This window comes from Venturia canescens, chromosome 3 (genome assembly GCF_019457755.1).
Source record: "Venturia canescens isolate UGA chromosome 3, ASM1945775v1, whole genome shotgun sequence".
In the NCBI taxonomy this organism is placed as follows: domain Eukaryota; kingdom Metazoa; phylum Arthropoda; class Insecta; order Hymenoptera; family Ichneumonidae; genus Venturia; species Venturia canescens.
This window is the reverse complement of record NC_057423.1, coordinates 19,578,236-19,584,650: the sequence shown is the minus strand read 5'-3', so window position 1 is coordinate 19,584,650 and position 6,415 is coordinate 19,578,236. Positions and strand designations below refer to the sequence as shown.

Sequence of the window (6,415 nt, the reverse complement as noted above, 5' to 3'; positions counted from 1 at the left end):
ATGTCGAACAGTCAAAATGAAGAAATGCAGTGGAGAGCTTCAAATACACGCGTCTCACTCACTCACTTACTCAGACCGGTGATCTCCAATTTTAAACATTACCATTTTGAATTTCGCCTTTTCGAGCCATCGCTATTCTGCATATCTAAGTTTTATAGGCTCGAAAATTTCACTTTTGATTTTTTGCTACTGTATATTCTGGTCTGTCAGTAAAACAATTAATCTCCATTTTGAATTCGAAAATATGAACTTTTGACATTCGGATGGTCTGTTAAAATTGATTCGAAATGAAAATTATTGAAATATATATTTTCTGGTAAATACGAATTCAAAGAAGGAATTTTTGATTAAACACGCAATCTGCTGAATAGTCGATCGGGAATAAGAATTTCGAATTACTTATTTTTCTCCAAACTGATATCACAAATTTAAAAATTTTGAAATATCGACCGTTCTACAATTCAGTTATTCGACATATTGAACCCCACCCCAGTAATTGATGACAGTTTCGTATTCACAAACGCATTCATTATCCACAAGTCAAATCTTAGCTTTACGAAACAAGTGGTAAAAGATACAGGTAATTGTAACATGATAAGCAAGTTTTTCGATAATCACGAAAATTCTAATCGAATTTTATTTGTAGTCTTCTTTCTCCATTGACATTTTTTCATTTTTCAGTTCAAAAAATCTTTTGAAAGAACACATACTCACACGCGTACATGATCGTATGTTTGTAAAAATTGTGGCAGAGATTTCGCTTCGAAGTATACGTCAAAGCACACGGCAAAACTCGTGAAATGCGACCTCGACCTTACCAGTGCAGTCAATGCAGCAAGTCTTTTCTGTGTCAACAAAATCTTAATCAGTACGAAAGGACTCACAATGGCGTTGAGGAATACGTCTGCCATCAGTGCGGCCCGTATTCAAAAAGCATCTTACTAATCAAGTATTGAAATAACTTTACATACGTCGAGTTTCATCATTCGCTCTTTCGCTCTTAAAGCAGAAACGAGAGACCACGAACGTACGCACACTGGGGAAAAGCTTTATCAGTGTGAATTTTGCGGAGCTGTATTTGGGTAATTGCTTTGAGCCGAAAAATTTTTAATTATGAATTGATATTCAACTTTGATTCTTACAACGACGATGATGCAACAACATTTCTTATTACAGCCAAAGATTGAATCTTCAGTCTTACAGGCGAGTGGTGCACTACAACGATAAGAGATACAAATGCACGACGCTATCAAATGTTTGACCGCGGCATGCAACGTCAAACACTTGGATCATTGGTTACATCGGAAGTTGACTTACTGGTTCGGTTGCTCAATACAAATTCGTTGGACCTTACATCGTCGACGGAATTCTCGAAGACCCATAACTCTGCATGGAGATGAATCTGCTAAAGTATCATCCAATAAATTTGTTGCTCGATCGAGCTTTTGAACATTCCTGTTTACGTAGTTCAATCTGTCGAGGACCTCAAAGAAATCTTCAAAACGTTTTCGTAATGCTCGGTGATTAATTATTGTCCAAAAACTACAAACATAATTTTCATTTTTTTTGAGAACTTTTCATTTTTCAAATTACAAAATATCTGAACTTTTATTTAAAAAAACAGCTGAACTATGTAATTGTATGTTTCAATCAGATTGTCAATATGGATGAAAGGGAAAGTGATAATCGCACCAGAGCAAAAACGCAAAACTCAAAAATCTTATCATGAAGGAAATAAATGCTTTGCCATGTGTCTATCTGAACTACGAACGATTGGATTACGACTTGAAGGGTGAAAGGAATGTCAGAAAACGTGATGATAATACCTTGGGTGATATAGTCAACGACGAAGTTCTTCCGCCATCAGTAATCGTGATTAATCTCCGCCTTTGAGTTTTTAGAAACGACAAAGTGAAAATGCATTCTTTTCCTGTGTCTTTTTGGTTCACGAACAAACTAAACGGTTGCATAGCAATTGTTTTCATAATTTTTCTCAGTTCTACACCGACTAAACAATGGGTCATTTGTGTTTGTGGTATTTAACACGTTTCCATATAGCTAATTGAAACAAACATTTCAGTACTTCTATATTTTTCATCATGTAGTCAAGAGTTCATAGAAGTTTTATAGATTCGTCTGGATTTTTTCCGTCTGTGAATGTAAACTTTAATAACCAATCGATGCAATGACTCTTTAACCAAAATTTTCTCGTGCACTAGAAATCACATTGAGATTCTTAGAATAATGAAAAATGTGCTGAAAAGTAATTTATAGATTTTGTAGAGATCATGAGATAATTTTTCATTGAATTTGCAGACTATAGAAAATCCTGACAAAATTATTCATCCAGTTTTCATTCATTGCAAACTAATTGTAAGTAAGTTGGAAAGGCTTTCCGAAGAAGTTCGAAGACTCAAAATTCCAGCATTTTGGACGTTCAGAAGAATGAGTATTACTCACAGTTCGCCGGATTACTGCCTACGCTTATATAGAACTTTCAAAAATTAAAATCAATTTCGTAAAAATGTAATTTGAACATCAATAGTAATCCCAAAAATTTATTACTAACGAATTATTTGTTCATATATCATGTGAAAAGAATTTTGAACTCGCGTACATTTTTTCTTTACTTACTAAAAGGTTCATGGCTCCACTATAGAAGATGATTAAATACTAAAGGATCAAAGTAAAAAAAAATGCAGTAAAAAATAAATATTTATTACACTTTATTTTGATATTTTATCGTTCCCTCGATTTTCTTTCCATTCCTTCCTTGTGATTTCAAATTATCCGATACATCCTTTTTTACTTCTCCTATTATCGTTTTTTAAGTAAAAAATCATGATGACAGCGGGGAAAAGAGGTATCAATATTTTGCTCATATTCCTTCGCCCGATACCAATAAAATTTTCCAGAAATTGGCTTGAAATACTGTAGATTATTTTGAATTCGACGACGTCCATTGGAGATAGGCGCCAGCCACTCGCTATCCCTCTCCATTACAACGCGATTGGCTATAGACCGACTTCCGTAAGGAATCGTGTCATCAAGAGACTCGGCAGAGTCTCGGGACAAGTACATTGACAGCCCTGTCGTCTGCTGGCCCGAGGCTCTCACCGAACTATACTATCTCTGAATAAAACGATTCGCGGTGGTGGGGGTAAAATTGGCATGTGATTTTCTTTAATTGCGAAGCTCATGAGTTATGTACGGCTTTGAAAATTGAACTTTAAGCTAATTAAGAAGTTCTCTGTCGAATGAACCCAAAATCAGCATTCTTGGTGGCGTATTTGCTGAGAAAAAACTTTGCACGGGCTCAAGATTATGCAAAAGTTACTGACACATCACGAGTTCGACGTATACATATACGCGTTTTGACGTAGTTAGTGGTAGTAGAGTTGAGCCTCTACGCATTCTGATTGGCTCAACGATGTCGGCTCCTCCAGCTGCTAGGCCGACCGCGGGTGGGGCTCAAGAGTTAGAAGGCCTAAAATAGCGAACAGGCATTCTGTATATCTATATATGCGTTGTACAGAATGCCTATTCGCCATTTTAGGCCTTCTAACTTTTGAGTCTTACCCCGACCGCGCACAGACTCCGTGAATATTATATATATATATAAACCATGTGTCAGTTTTCGATCATCGTATAAACAAACGGAGTTTTGACATTATGGAATGCGTGTGGGATAAATAAAGAAAACTTTCGTCATCTAACGAAGTGCATAGTACTAAAACCTGTGGAATGCTAAACTAAACCGGTATAAAAGCAGTCGCGTAAATGTGGTCTGTGATCTGTCGTGCGTAAAAAAGAATAAAATAAAAAAATACGCGGTGCATGTCGACGAAACTTTTTAAGATTTCATTAATTCGTTTGACTGAAAATAAGTTTATCATTTATATCATTTGTAAATAGGTTATATGATACCAATACATCGATACGCACATCCGAATCCACCCGAGACTTGTTTTCATACTGAACGTCATTTTGACAGGTGAGGTTATGATCCCCAAAGTGCTGTTGTGTGCGGACTCTAATTAAAAAATGAAAATGGTTAGTGAAAAGTGGTTAATATTTATTTTGTTAAAACTTGTGGTATACTAAACCGGTATAAAAGCGGCCGCGTAAATGTAGACTGTGATCTGTGTGTGCAAATAAAAAATATAAAAAATGCGCGATGCATATGTCAACGAAACTTTTCAAGATTTCATTACTTCATTCCATTGGAAATAAGTGTCAACTGAGATAATCTTTCAATTAAACCAGAGTGCGCGGAATATTGTTCAGTGTAAATACTATATCGTCAGTTGCGTGATTATATATCATGTGTAATTATGTAGGTTATATATACGAGTTCCCTTTGATAGCTGTGTGGCAACGAACCGGCCGGGGTTTGACGTTACGAAGTGCGGGACATATGTAACAAACGTTCGCATAGTTAGTGAATAATATAAATAAGGCAAATCAGTTTATCAAAAATAGGTCTGGAAGTTGTAAGAAAAAATGTTCGTCAACTTATAACGTCAAATTTTGTTTTTGCGATCTGAAATATTATGGTTGATAATTAATAAAACAAGAACACACGGAACTGTTAGTATATATAATGTGAGAAACTCCAATCGAATAAATGTTTTCTAATTTATTTTTTGTGTCATCATTATTTTTGAATATTCCCATATTTTGCTTTCCATTGAGTCTGGCTCTGCTCTTTCCGATCCTTGTTTTGACTCCATCGGTTTGCAGCGAATCGATACATATTATTAATTGGTTGCCTAATATGTGTCCTTTAATTTTCTACCATTTCTTCATGCTGATTGTGGTAACCTGATTCAAGTAGTTTCCGACTATGATCATTATTCGCACATTTTGTATATCAGATTCTCAAAACAGTTTCTGGTGTTGATATAAGTGTAGTTATACTTTTTCCACCTGGCCTGTCGAGTAATAAATTTTGAAACTTGTTCCAAAAAGTCTTTAGATGCTTTTTTTGCTGATAATATGAAAAGTTAAATCTTCGGAATGCGGTAGGCAAACACAAATTTTGACAACAATACTTATGAAATAACGTGTATGTTGAGTATTCCTATTCTGCAAACTGCAAATGTGGAATTATTGGTGAAAAAATTCATTACGATAAGTCTACAGTTGCTGAGTTTTGGATGCAATTGAGTATAATGCCTGCCAACATCATGGAAACCTACAGAATTTCTAAATGTTATGTGCGCTATGTCATTTTAATGTAACATCATGACTTCTAACACCCTTTCACTATAATACTATATATTTGGATCACTAAAATACAGCAAAAATTTGCAAACTATAAAATTTATATACTGTGCCATTCATTTTACTTTTTGACGCTCCTTTTTCGCTTTCCTTTTTCTATACTATTCTGAGTTTTTAAATTTCTAAATGCATTTTTTAATTCTCCCGAAATTAATTTTCTCTAAAACCAATGCAGGTACGTTAAACGTCTTTGAATTCCGTTGCTCTGTTGAATCAAGTACGCTCAGTTTTTTTTACTTCTTTGAATTCTGACATAATAAATGTTTCCGGGTGCCTTTTTTCTGCAACTATCAAACTGTAGATAATTGGATCTCCGCGGCCACTTGCAAACTTTGGAAATATATTTCATCGGGAGCATGTTTTGGATGACACGAAAATGTCTAGATTCGGAATGCAAAAACGACATTTAAAAATGGCCAATTCTGTTGGATTTGTTGTGACTTGAATTTGATCTATCTTTCCTCTTTTCCTTTCTTTTTTCTAACGTTATAAGCCGAAAATCATATCTCGGCCTCCAACGCGTTTGTGACCGTGCTCTTGGGTTCCTAATTGACAAAACATTATAGTTGCCTTGGAAAAAAATTGCCAAAGTCCAAGAACAGACCTGTGACGAAATATTTCCAGTACAATTTTGACGAAAAATAGGTCTTTTTTCGTGGAAACCAACGTTATAAGCCGAAAATCATATCCTGGCCTCCAACCCGCTTTCGACCGTGCTCTTGGGTTCCTAATTGACAAAACATATTAGAGTACGAGGGAAAAAATCGCCAAAGTCCAAGAACAGACCTATGACGAAATATTTTCAGTACAATTTTTACGAAAAATAGGTCTTTTTTCGTGAAAACCAACGTTATAAGCCGAAAATCATATCCCGGCCTCCAACTCGCTTGCGAACATGCTCTTGGGTTCCTAATTGACAAAACATATTAGAGTACGAGGGAAAAAATCGCCGAAGTCGAGGACAGACCTGTGACGAAATATTTTCAGTACGATTTTGACGAAAAATAGGTCTTTTTTTGTAAAAACCACAGTTATAAGCCGAAAATCATAAATAATTCATAGAAATTTAAACTAAAATCCTATTGTCTACTGAACATAAATAAGAAACTTTTGAGAAAAAAGCCGTGAT

At 35.3% G+C, this 6,415-nt stretch overlaps 1 long non-coding RNA gene across 1 annotated transcript; it reads left to right on the top strand.

Annotated features, from left to right (window-relative positions):
- The first annotated feature begins 425 nt into the window (after positions 1 to 425).
- Positions 426 to 2,694, top strand: LOC122407975 (uncharacterized). The gene is made up of 3 exons (XR_006260325.1): positions 426 to 1,082; positions 1,177 to 1,520; positions 1,655 to 2,694. It is a non-coding gene; the product is annotated as an uncharacterized lncRNA (long non-coding RNA).
- The last annotated feature ends 3,721 nt before the right edge of the window (positions 2,695 to 6,415 follow it).